Raw genomic sequence first — 12,993 nt, 5'->3', positions numbered from 1 at the left:
TGCTTCTGCAGTCATCTACCTCTGAAGCATTTGTAGGTCAAAATAAGCTTAATAAATCATTAGTATCATTACATTTGTGAGTTAGAGTGACAGTTCATCATTTTTACTTTCATCTATCTTTTAAGTCCAATTTATTACTTTCTTAGTAGTTTGTTAAACATGGGCCACGACTCTATTCTGCCGATGTGTGAAGGGATTTTGATGTTTGTATTCAGTTATTCCAAACAGTGTTTACTCAGAGTGATTAAAATAAAATGTCTGGCCTCTCTGAAAGTTTCTGAATGCTGCAAAAAGTCTACATCTAAATAAATAGCTACTCCATTACAAGGCTAAAATGACTTTAGCCAAATCAATAGACTCTGTTTTGAAATCTACTTTGTGACCACACACTCAGTCCTACTGACACTTCACTGTTGTAAGCAAATTCACTGGTGGTTGAAATCCCTTTGCTGTGCACTGAATCTGATGCACAATTTCACTGTCACAAACACTGCCAGGCAAGATAATTAATTAACAAGAATGGTTTGAATGAAGAGATTAAAGTGAAGCTGTGATATTATCTGTACTGATGACACATTTACTTAATTGTCTCAGTCACAGTTAAAAAGGCTGTAAACACATAGTTCATACCTTGTGCAGTTAAAGGTTATCAAATTCAATATTTAGTAAAGAGGCTTTTCTGAGATAAAAGTAAAAAATTAGCTCATAGAGATGTCTGAAGAATATTAAAATGAAATCTTGATCTTGATCATGTTAATTTGTGAGATTATCAATTAGCCCTAACACTTGGGTAAAGCAATACATTGTGCAATCTATATTCATCCAGTCTCTGTCTGACGCCTAACAATGAGGCCAAGTAATGTGTGCAGAAGATGTCTGAACCACACTAAAAGACTACAGGCAAAATCAACCATTTGTTAATAGTAAAAATTAAATGGAACTTTCCATCAGCCCTGTGGAAGCAGTTGAAATCTGCCAACTGCAGCATCCAAGGTCTGAAGAAGAGGCAGAAACCATGACTGTATAAAACCAGGAGTTGGCTGGAAGTAGAAAGGATTTACTGTTGGTGGCCTGAGAAGTAAAACAAAAATCCTAAAAGAGGACGTTGTGGTTTCTCTGCATAATCAAACAGACGTTAGTGAAAGCTTTCCAAAATAGCTGCGTGGACCTGGCCCAAGAAAAATAAAACTGCAACGTCCTTTGAACATAAAGATGTTTTTCACCCACTGAAGTACGAACAAAGCCAAAACTGGTAACGGTGTCCTGCAGGGAGAATTATTTCCACACCACGTTTTGATAAGATGTCTTACGATTTACAAAATCATCTACTAAATATATGAAAACAGAACTCTTTGCAAAAACAGTACTAGCAGTTTTGTATTGGCACACTGACTTATCATTAAGTGAAATCAGATCCATAAGAGAAATAAACACAGTGGAAGTTCAGTTTGTTCTGATTTCAGCCACTGAAAATAGCTTTCCCTCATTTTACAGTCACATTTTATTCATCCTTCTGCTTTCAATAGTCCAGTGTTTAAAGTCACCTAAAGCATGACACTGGAGCCACAGTGGAAAAGCCTGATGAACACATGCAAGTAAATGTAAATTAGGGGTTCTTAATTTACATCAGCTCAGACAATAATAAACACTTCTAAAAAGAAGCCATCAAGAACACTAATTGCATTTCAGCATAGAGAGCAGAAATGCGCAGTAGCAAGTATCTGAATCAGAGGTAAATAAGCATAAATAAATAAAAAATGACCCGCTGCAGTAAAATAAAAGGGAAAGGGAAACTGTGGGAGGGTGTGTGTAAGTGATCAAAGAGGGGAATGGCATGCGAGTGAGGGAGGGAGAAAAGCTACGATATGCCACAGAGGAAAACCGTCGAGCAGTTTGGTTATTCACACAGGTCGTGAGTTTACACTGAACACACCCTGTGTATTTGCAGTAGAGAGAAAAAAAGGGTATTTGAGCAAACATGGCAACCAAAGTAAAATTTTATTCAGTACAACAGACGTACACACGCTGAGGACCAGAGGCTCAATCCAGCCATTACCACAACATCATACTGCCCAGATACCTCATGCCAGTGCTATTGGTACAGTATCAGTAGTAGTCTCCTCTGTGGCACAAGTTGGCTGTAACTGTAGATAAAATGTGTAAGAATTGGTTGGTAAAACTTTCAGGTGCAGTGATACACTACTGACAAACTACTGACAATGTGGGACACCCTTCAAGATACACTGTAGGGTGGTAACACCCACTGTGATGTGTCTTTTATGAAGCAACTAGAAGCTTAACCGGTGAACAAATTAGCTCATTTAAGGTGTTAAGCAAATATGATCTTCAACAGATTCAATGAAAACAATGAAGTCAGTGAGAAACAGCTCTGCACTGAAAATGTTCCCTCATGCACGTTACAAAGATTGAAGGCTAATAGTTAAAACATGACCGCAAATGTTTAAATACAAGCGCCAGGCAAACCAATAACTGCTGAGTAGATCACCACAGCCATCCATCCATTCATCATCTGTAAAAAAAGAGGACCTTCTTGCTGTGAGACAATAGTGCTAAACACTGAGCCACTGTGCTGTCACACCTACATTCTCACACACAGAAGAAAATGTACTGGAGAAGGAATAAAATGATGTTCCTGCAGCCACTGACAGGAATTCATTTGGAAACTAAAGATGGGCATCAACGCCTGCTGAACAGATGTGGGAAGGCTTTCGTAAAATAATATTTAAAAGAATATCATAAGCAGCAGCTGTGACAACTGTAATGTTTGTAACAATGATATATATTTTTATTTAATTTTCAATACAAAGTGACACAGAGGGGCTTCTGTCACATACAGGCACTGTCATTTCCATTTCCCCAAATGAGCAACACTATAATGTAAAGTCAAAAGTGATGTTGAATGGATGGAATGGATGGGTGAATGAATGGAAACATGGAAACAAAAGAGACCATTGTTTCACATACGACTCATGCTACGACTCCAGTGTGATTTTTTTACACTGAGAGATGTTTTGATTTATTGACGACTTCTTTCCTGCACTAGTTTTTTCCTAATGCACACTTGAAGGTACTGGCACCTCGTTCGAAGAAGCCATTTGGAGTCTGACAACCTCACCATTTTAAAAACTTCTTTTTCATTGTTACTGGGCACTCGGACATTATTTTCTGACTCAGTATGGAACAAGTGCTCAGCGAATGTTATTGTTTGCTGCAAGCTGCACTCATCACTCTCACCTCAATCCTCCTCTTCACACTGTAATTCTTTTCTGACTGTCCTTACATGCATGCCTGCATGAATTGGCACTAAAGCGTTACGGTGCACAGTAACTCCAGTGCACACTTACAAATCAAACCATTTGCATGGATCAGGATGAAGTGTGTGTGGGGGATCTCGGTCTTTGCAGACCATGAAACTGAGTCATCTTCATGTAAGCGATTGGTTGCCTACAGCATTCGCGTGCACACACACAAAAGGCACATACTCGCACACACAGTGAGATACACCCCAGGCCCTTTAGAGCGAGCATTAGTCACTCCACATAAAAGCATGTAGTCAGTCCAAAGCAGGAGAGCAGAGAGAATAAGTGGGAGGCGAGGTCTATAGAGGTCTGGTCATGGCAGCCATTTTCCTACATGTGCAAACACTGCTCGGCCCTGACAAAAGCTGAGAAAGCTTTAATGCTGGTGAGCCAGACTCAAGTTTACATAACAGTGATCGATTCAGGAGGAGACACCCCCTGATCCAGGCTCATCTAGGATTTGTGTTTTCCAGGTCCACGATGCACTCGACTGACGGTGGGGTAAAGCCTGAAGTCCTCCGAATGTAATTGATGTTGACTGCACACGTGGCAGTTACATAACTGGATATTAGCTATCAGAATTTAGTTTTAATGTTACTCAGACTGTCCAGAACTAGTGCAAAAACATTTCAAAGACAGGTTTGTACTGTATATAGCACAGGACAAAGCTATCTGAGCCTAAATTGTCCCTGTTCACTTGCACAACAAGTGAGTAATATGAAGCACTGTGCACCTGTAATATCTGTTAGATAATGGTGATGTACAACCTCTGACAGTGCTATCAAACTGTGTAAGATGTAATCACCGAAACATTTTGTCAAGCTGCTGATATCTGACAGACCTAGGGAAAAAAAGAAAGAAAGCCAAACAGGTTTTGAAGAAAATGACAGATGCAGGAAATGGATTGTTACTTGCATTGCAGACTGTGGAGCCTGGCACTGTTCATTACTGCGCTGAGATTTATGCTTGAATCCACACACCGAATGTAAAAAAGCTGCTAAGTTGTAGCAAGTGTACAGTAGTACAGATCTTCACTGGTAATGTGCAGTGCGTAAAGCAGCACTCTCACCATAACAGAGCATTATCATAATAACTTATTAGCTTTTTGCTAGCTGTTGAGCTAAATAACTTATAATTACCCAAAGGAAAACATGTTTATTTACATTTAACCCAAGCCAAAGGTTTTACTTTTGTTGTATTACCCTAATCACAGAGGCGATCGTGGATGTGAACCTACATACACCTACTATCCACCTCCTGGCATATCTAATGTCAATATTACATTTACTATTTTATTAATTGAAAACTTCTAAACATCTACTAGTCAGCAATTATGTTTATAGAAACACAGTTTCCAGAAAACAGGGTCCCCTTATCTTAATCACTTAACTACTGTAAACTGTAAGAGAAATAAACTAAAGCTGCTTTAATTTAAATGCAATTTATTCAATAACAAAATTCAGAATTGAAAATGTTTTGAACCATTGATTTGTGCTTCTAATAAGTTAAAACGTAAGAAATAAACATGTAACATGGAAAATCCTGCGTTAAGGGATATGAAATACTGTATATGCTGTATCCTAATGAACAATGTGCTAATTTGACTCAGCATTCATGAGAGCCTCCATGAAACATCCCTGGGTAACATTATTTATCCATATATGCCCAAAGAGCTGATTTTGCATATTGACAAAAGCTCCAAAGTTCAGTTTGTGCACACTAACTGTGTTCAAGTGTCTGTTCTACTGTGTTAAGATGGGAAAGAGGAATTGATATTTAATTGAATTGATCAGGAATTGATATTTAAACTTTCTCAACAATTACTAACTGCATACAAGTCATATCCAGATTGATATAACCTGATAAGAAAATGTCACCACACAAATGGGGTCTCCCTGAACCCACCGTCCTCATGTTACCAACAGAGTCTGTATTTAATGGCCATCTTCCCACTGATCCAATAAAAATAAAAGTAAAAAACACACAATTTAATCAACAATTATTTTGACAGGCAAATGCATTGAACTCACTGTAGAATATCAGTTACACATCCAAAGTAAAAACTCATAAGAGTTTTGGTGTTTTTTAAACGGCAAACTAATTGCAACATTGATATGACCAGCTACTGTGACTCTAATGTGCTTCTTATGTAAATATGATTTACTGAGGATAATCATGTTTCATGTGTGTGATGTAAAACCAACATAAAAGCAGCTAACATCTGGTAACGAGTGACTGGTATTAATTTTTCTTAAATGCAAGGTATCATCCATACCTTTTCAAACAGCTTATAAAAACTGCTTAAGATGTGTTCATCCAGTCTGCTTTTCAGATATCCAACATAGTCACACAGCATGTCTTACAAAATGGTTCTCAGAGAACATCAATAAACCCTTATTTCAACGAGAAAACCTGAATTGCCTATAGCAAACCCACACAGAGAAAGATGCATTCAGTCTATATAGCTGATAAAAAAAACAGCAGAATTTTAAATATACCCTATCGACAGTAAATCTTAAATCTTATCAAGTAATATACAGCTATCGAGTCCACCCTCTAACAAGTGTATCTCTATTTATACAGCTGATGATCAACATCTGCGGCGCCTCAAAAGTTTGCAGGACCAGCAGGGCACCAGTCCTCTGCTCAGTGTCTCATATTCACCGGGAGCAGGAAAAAAACTCGTTTATGGTTGAGCAGCTGCTCCATTTAATCAAAATCTCAAGCTTGTTCATAAAAAGCTGCACCGCGGTTGGGTTTTAGGTAGCACTCTGGAAAATGAGGGTAAAAAAACCCCTCAACTTGATGTGACAAATCTTTGAAATGCTTACCTTTCCCACTGCCACAACAAATCTGTAATCCTGTGTTGCCCTAGATTGTCTGTGTACGAAGGCAAACTTAATCAACATTTTGACCACACACAGCTCGGTGCTGCAGGTAAACGGACAATGAGTAATATGACTCATCTCATTGTAAATTTTTATTTGTGGTCTACCAAATATTTAATTTCATATTCATTATAATTTTGGAGTCAATAAAACAGAATCATAATTTTTCCGCAATGATAACCCCACCTGATGGTTAATGCTGTGGTGGACAGAGGTCAGCATAAGAAAAACGTAATGCTGGCTTTGATCGACAGGTGTCAGAACACACAAGGGATCACAGCGTGCTGTGTGTGGAGATGTGCACCTGCGATCAGTCAGAGTGTCTCTTTCCACTGCAAGATCTCAACCACCGGGTGATATTAATTTTGTGGCTGATTGGTCTACAATACATACAATAACTGCATTTGTTTTATGTTAGATTTCAATAGCATAAGCCTACAAAGGGAGGTGTTTGACTGTGGGTAGAGAAACCCAACACTGAGGCATATGTGTAATTAGCAATAAAATCTACATGTCTGAGGTACAATATAAAGGCTGGGATACTGTCAGGTTAATGCAACCAATTAGGAAGAGGAGATACAGTGGCAGTTGTAAAGAATCAGGTTGCTATCCTTCAATAGAGCGGCATTATGTAACTGCTACATGGAAACCATGAGCTGGTTTAAACTTACATTCAGGCTCTAATCCCAAGTGTGCTTTATTAACTGCTCACGTCAGATGGGGCTGTTAGCACTGTGTTTTGGTGGAAAATGGGAGATGACAAACAGCTTTTGTCAAGTGCATGATTGCCTAGAGCGATTATGATTTTAATGTGGACGAGTTAAGTGGTCAACGAAAGGTCAAACTGTGCATTTGAGGACTCATTTCATGGCGCACATAGCTTACAATGGCATTTGTAGCAGATATACTTTTGAAATTCTCATTAATCTTTGACTCTTGCTTTAACATTAGCAGGATTATATGATATTCCTATTTGTTTGTGCATTGGGCAGATAAGTTTACCCACATGCAGGACGAACTTTGCACTAAAGTATACATTTCAGCATTTTGGATATACTTCAAGATGAGTGGTAATGACAAAGATAAGTCTGCTGAAAGCTCTGCTCGCCCGGTTCCGTCTGCACCGATAAGAAACGGTACATTTTATGTTCCGATATGCGGCGTAATAAGACAATTTTTGTGAATGATTGCGAAGGAGATTAACCCAAACACTAATTAACTGTTACCGATGAGTATAATGGGCTACAGTGTGTATATTAGTTAACTCCTTGCGGAAACAAAATATATTCATCATAAATTGCACTTCCAATGATTTTAGTATGGGGAGCACATACACTGTATATAAATGATAAAACAAAACTGTTATAAACTCCTACACAGTAGATCTGTAGGAGTTTATAGCAGCTTTTCATATGGAAGCAGAGGCAGAGGAACGTTTAATGACATTGATATACTAAACTAGGACCAAAGGAAGCACGTTGAAAATCAGCACATATTATGTAATAGCACGGCATACAATGTTTTAATTAATATTTTTAGATTTTAGCATCCTGACACAATTAGAAAGTAAACAATTTTTAATTAAAACACAAACTGTTACAAATGGCACTGCACTTTTAAGGCAATTTTTATTATTACCTACTCGTATCATTATGCAGTATCAGCAAACACTTAAGTGTAAGTGCTGGAAGTTGCACTTGATCAGATAAAAACTTGGTACATCTCTAGATAAAAGTGATGAATCACTCCTGTCCTCTTTGAACCATTTCTTAATGATTTTACAAGATGGCAGCTCGAGCAGGCACATTTTGAAACGGAACAACGATTGTCGTAAATACTTGCACGTTGACAACAGCTTGGATCATCTTTTGTCTGTGTTGGCCAAGCAGCTAGCTGACAGCCTTTTATCAGACCCGATTAATGTACTGGAAACACAGATGAATGGAAAGACATTCCAGCCTCATGAAATCCCCCTCTCTTATTTTTTCCACTTTTTATTTTGCTTTGTTTACTTCCAAGGAAAATATTTCATCAGTGAGACACAGCAGGTTATTTACCATGATTACTTAAAACAATACATTTAAGATTCTTTTTTAAACAAGCAGCAATTATATTGTTGTTGAAATTCCTATGTAAGTTAGATTGATTAATGATTTTTCCACACAACCATTATATTTATAAAGAAAGGGCCAGAGACCAAGTATAACTTTTATGGTGAAATTCTTGATGGTTATTTTTGTAGACAGTTGAAATACATATCTGTAGCCATTATATTTGGCGGTTTCACTTATTTCCTTCCCCCAGGACTGATTGTGGTCATGTACATCTTTGATTGGCTGATATACTTTACATGATCACACACTTTACACAGACATTACCAGTGTTCTATAAGTGGCACAACACACAGCTGTGACTTACATTTATTGTGTGGCTGAGTGTCTGATTATAAAAAGCATAGTACACACAGCACTGAAGGTTTTCTCACACCTACCTTCTTTGGTTTGACCGTCTTACTTTTCAGAATGGTCTAAATCAAAACAGTAACTGTGAAAGGTGCCTTGGACCATGCTCTGGACTAAGAAACCAGAATTTGGTCCCGCAAAAACAGGTGTTTTTATCCTATTTAAATAAGAAGCACATTAGAGTCACAGTAGCTGGTCATATCAATGTTGCAATTAGCTTGCAGTTTGAAAATCACCAACACTCTTATGAGTTTTTACTTTGGTTGTGTAACTGTTATTCTACAGTGCGGTCAATCAGATTGAAATGAATGGTTTAAGTTCATGGCTAGTTTCAAAAAACACTTTTTCAGACCTTTGGACCAAAAGCAGGAGGTTCAGGCAGGTTGTGGTCATGTCTAAAGCAATAAAAGAAAAACTGGAAAAGAGTTAAAAATGAGCAAGAGGAGCACCTGCAGAAAGGAGAAGATGAGATATTAAATTTAAATTTGTTCAGAGGAAGATTTTTTTTTTCCTTAGAGAATGAAGTAGTGGGGGCATGGGAGGACAGGAGAGCAGTGCCAAAGAAAAATAAAGACACTGCAGCAGCAGTACAACAAAGGGCTGCTTTCCCAGAGCCCCACAGACAGAATCCACTCTGTGGATGCCATAAGAAATAAGCCCACGTAGGTGATGACACCAGGACGTAGGTATGTCACGTAAAGTTGTTTAGTGCCCTCACAATATTTTAATGTGAAACCAAAACTAACCTTATCAATGTATCCACTTTAACAAAAATATGAACCTTAGTTTGATCAGACTGCTGGTGTCACTTTAAAGGGTTTGCTCACTAGTTTAAGGTCATTCTGGAGCAATGTTTTGCTGTATGCATGCTTTTGCTTGCATTAGCTACACACACAGACGTGACGTCATGCACCGTCCTGCCAGCGGTTTCATGCTGTTCTGTTGCTCAGCAGGTGGTGGTGGTGATGTGGCAAGAAAAAGGAGAAATGCACCAACAAAAGATAGACAACTGCACACTTGCAAACTGGGATTAAACAAACTAAATTTCAAAATAAGCTAAGGAATGATTTTATGAACAAGGAATCCCTGCAACACATTTTCAGGCATACTCACACCACTAGTGCTAAATACCAAAAACAAACACAGCTGTTGTAGTCATTGCTTGCCCCCTATATGAAGTCTGATGGCTTCAGGTAATTCAGAGCAGAACTTCAGTCACCTCAGCAGCTAACCTAATCTAATCACTCTGGTGTGCAAATTTCCAAATGTACACTAAGTGGTGAAACATAAAAACTGAGCCTGGCAACAATGTAGAATTTACACAATCTGAACCTATTACTAAATTAAGAAAAAGGGGCTTATATTACATCACTGTTGCTACTATATTATACAACAGTGTTTGTTTTTTAAGTGCACCAATGTGAAAATGATTTTATCTTTATGTTTTTTAATAACTGGCAACCTGTGTGTCCTGCCTGTCGCCCAGTGCATGCTGGGAAGGGCTCTAGCCCTGTGTGAAGATGGACGAATATCTGCAGCTAGCAGTCATTTTCTGAACAGACAAATGAGCCATTTGTCAGTGGGGTCAGCCATGACTTTGACCTATGGTTGTCAGCACTATTTTGTCTTCTGTGATGTGTTGTATGAGTAGGTGCTTGAAGCTAGAGGAGTCGGCCGTCACATAGTATGTGGGCTGCTGGGTGTGGGGAGCCCAGTTCAATGTGAAATCTGAATGCTGGTGTGTTCTGGTACTGGTGTCACACTGGTGTGTGCTGGTACGATAAGCTATAAGGTGCTTCAGATATTTTAGCTCAATATGTTAAGCACACATTAACTAACTCGCCCAAGGACACTTCAGCAGTTGGCCAGAAGGGAACACAAACTCTTGCAGTTGATGGACAATAGCTCCGCCGACCGAGCCATTAAACCAACCTGTGTAAACTATGTATGGACTAGATATTACTGAAATTCGCTTCAAAGCAGATTTGGTAGAACGGTCCAGGATAGTACAAGTCAAGCTAAGTGTAACAGACAACACAACCACAAAGCTGACAGTAATATCTATACGGGGCCCAAGTTTATGAAAAATTTTATTTTTCACTCTATTTATGAAAAACATGACTCTCACCACTATAGTTCATGCTACAAGATGATCTGAATCACTGTGGCTCAATAGTGTTTGTACTGCGTATTGTGTGAACTAGAATTGAGCCCTAGAAACATTTACCAAAGAGAATCAATACGTCAAAACAACTTATCCATCTGTTAACCAAGGACATGCATACTGACAAATCACTACAGTCCCTATAACCTAAAGTGATTTCCAGAGAGGTTCTTTAAACTATTAATAGATTATAAAAACTACTGGGTAACTTTCTGATGATCAATGCAACTCACATGAACGTGCCCTTGTACTACATAACCTAGTCCGTCATTGTGTACTTCCCAGTCTCTTTCGTTCCCGTTCTCCTCTGTGTCCTTTGACAGGCATGACATACCTTTTAAGCAATAACCATAAATAACTTGCACTTTGACATATAGTCTAAATCTAAGTCTGCACTACAAAGACTCACCGTGCATATGACAATGGGACGTTATGAATTGTCAAAACCATTCAGCTCTGTTCTGTGGCTCAGGATGATACGGGCTGTTTTCACAGTCAGCTCAGCAGCTACAGGCCTAAGAATATGCCTGACCCACACACTTTGCTTGAAAAATGTTTTGGATTGCACCTCTTGCCATAAGCCACATTATGTAAGTGCTAAGAGTAAAGTTTTAAGAGGAGCTGGCTCTGCACCAGGATGTATGTGTGTGTGTGTGTGTGTGTGTGTGTGTGTGTGTGTGTGTGTGTGTGTGTGTGTGTGTGTGTGTGTGTGTGTGTGTGTGTGTTTGATTGTGGGTGCAGGTGTTGGAAATTCAGCAAGTAGGAGTGAAAGAAAAGTGGGAAATATTGTAATTTTATTTAGTGCTCTTGTTTATTTTTATAGCCTTTAGTGGGGTTTTTTTTCAATGTATATTTAGTGGCTGTTAATGTAAGTTTTGTTAGATTATTAATAGTCATATAAATAATTATCTTTAGTGTATAAATGCAACTGTCTACTTGACTTGGATTGGAAAAGTTTAAACTGGCCTGCAAACACTGCAAAGTTCTGTGAAGTACAGTAGCTTTCTTCAACTTACTTTCTACACGAACATGGTTTCTATGGCCTTGAATTCTCTTGACTGATTTTCCCAGATTTTAGTGTATTCTTTTTTCTTATTATAGTTTTTCTTTTTGTTTATTTAGAATAGAATTTTACTGTATACCTTTGAGTCCATTTGCACATAAGATGAGCTTGTGTTAGGCAAATGGTGCACTACTTAAATACCTAGACATGTTTTAAGTTATATTAAAATATGAAAATCCACAATCTCCAAATATAAATATTGCTCTTTCTAAATGTTTTGGTGCTGGTGCCTCTTACTGTACTTTACAGAAAAGTCTGTGAGCACTGGAAGCTTCAGGTTGCCACACAACAGTTTGAATACTGGAGCATGAATGTCTTTTGAAATACTGGTAATGTCACAAAATCCTGCCTGTACACATTTTATAACTGTGATTTATGGTCTGCACAAAAATGTTTCTGTCTTACTGGCAAACTGTGCACGGAAAAGCACAGAGTTAAGTAACAATGAGCAACTAGCGTGTTTTAAATAATAGAAGTAATGGTTTAGGCTGACAAATTTACTGAAACATTATATTCTGGCTTCATGTGTCACAGTGTCATCATGCTACACCTGCTGTGGAAGGTAAGAATACCGTGCATAAGATGTCTGATGACAGAGACAAAATGAGGAAACTCTAAACTAGAGTATGTTTTGGTGTAAATGTGCAGACTCTGGTACAAAGCAGGAAAAAGGCTGTTTCCCAGTATTGTGACAATTCTGTAAAATAATCCACACACATTTACAGACTTTTCATACACGGATAACGAACCACAGAGTGCTTTGTGAGAAAAGTCCCTCTCTCGGCAGACTGATGTCACTTATATATGAGATGACTACAGCTATTATGAATGTGAAAGTGACCTATTGTTGGATATGTAGCATAAAAACACGCAGATGAAATGTTAACTGGCCACATGATGACTGCATGTCCAGCATCCATCTACAATACAGTGCACACTAATGCACACGTGTGTAATCATGCATCATCCTTCTTTGGGACAACCAATGGTGGATGATGCTGTGCAGGGACTGTTGGATGTATTTGTCATGTTATTGATTTTTATCAATAACATTTATATTGTTTTTTTTTTTTCAGGAGCATTATTGGCCCATTCC

The 12,993-nt window shown here is 38.3% G+C and overlaps 1 protein-coding gene across 1 annotated transcript in view; it reads right to left on the bottom strand.

Moving 5' to 3' along the window:
• Nucleotides 1–12,993, bottom strand: part of kcna4 (potassium voltage-gated channel, shaker-related subfamily, member 4) — a 38,916-nt gene that overhangs the window by 22,485 nt on the left and 3,438 nt on the right. The window lies entirely within an intron of this gene.

The sequence above is a fragment of the Channa argus genome, chromosome 2, assembly GCF_033026475.1.
Source record: "Channa argus isolate prfri chromosome 2, Channa argus male v1.0, whole genome shotgun sequence".
NCBI classification, from domain to species: Eukaryota; Metazoa; Chordata; class Actinopteri; order Anabantiformes; family Channidae; genus Channa; species Channa argus.
The sequence above is the reverse complement of the archived record's forward strand: the minus strand, read 5'-3'. Positions and strand labels throughout refer to the sequence as shown.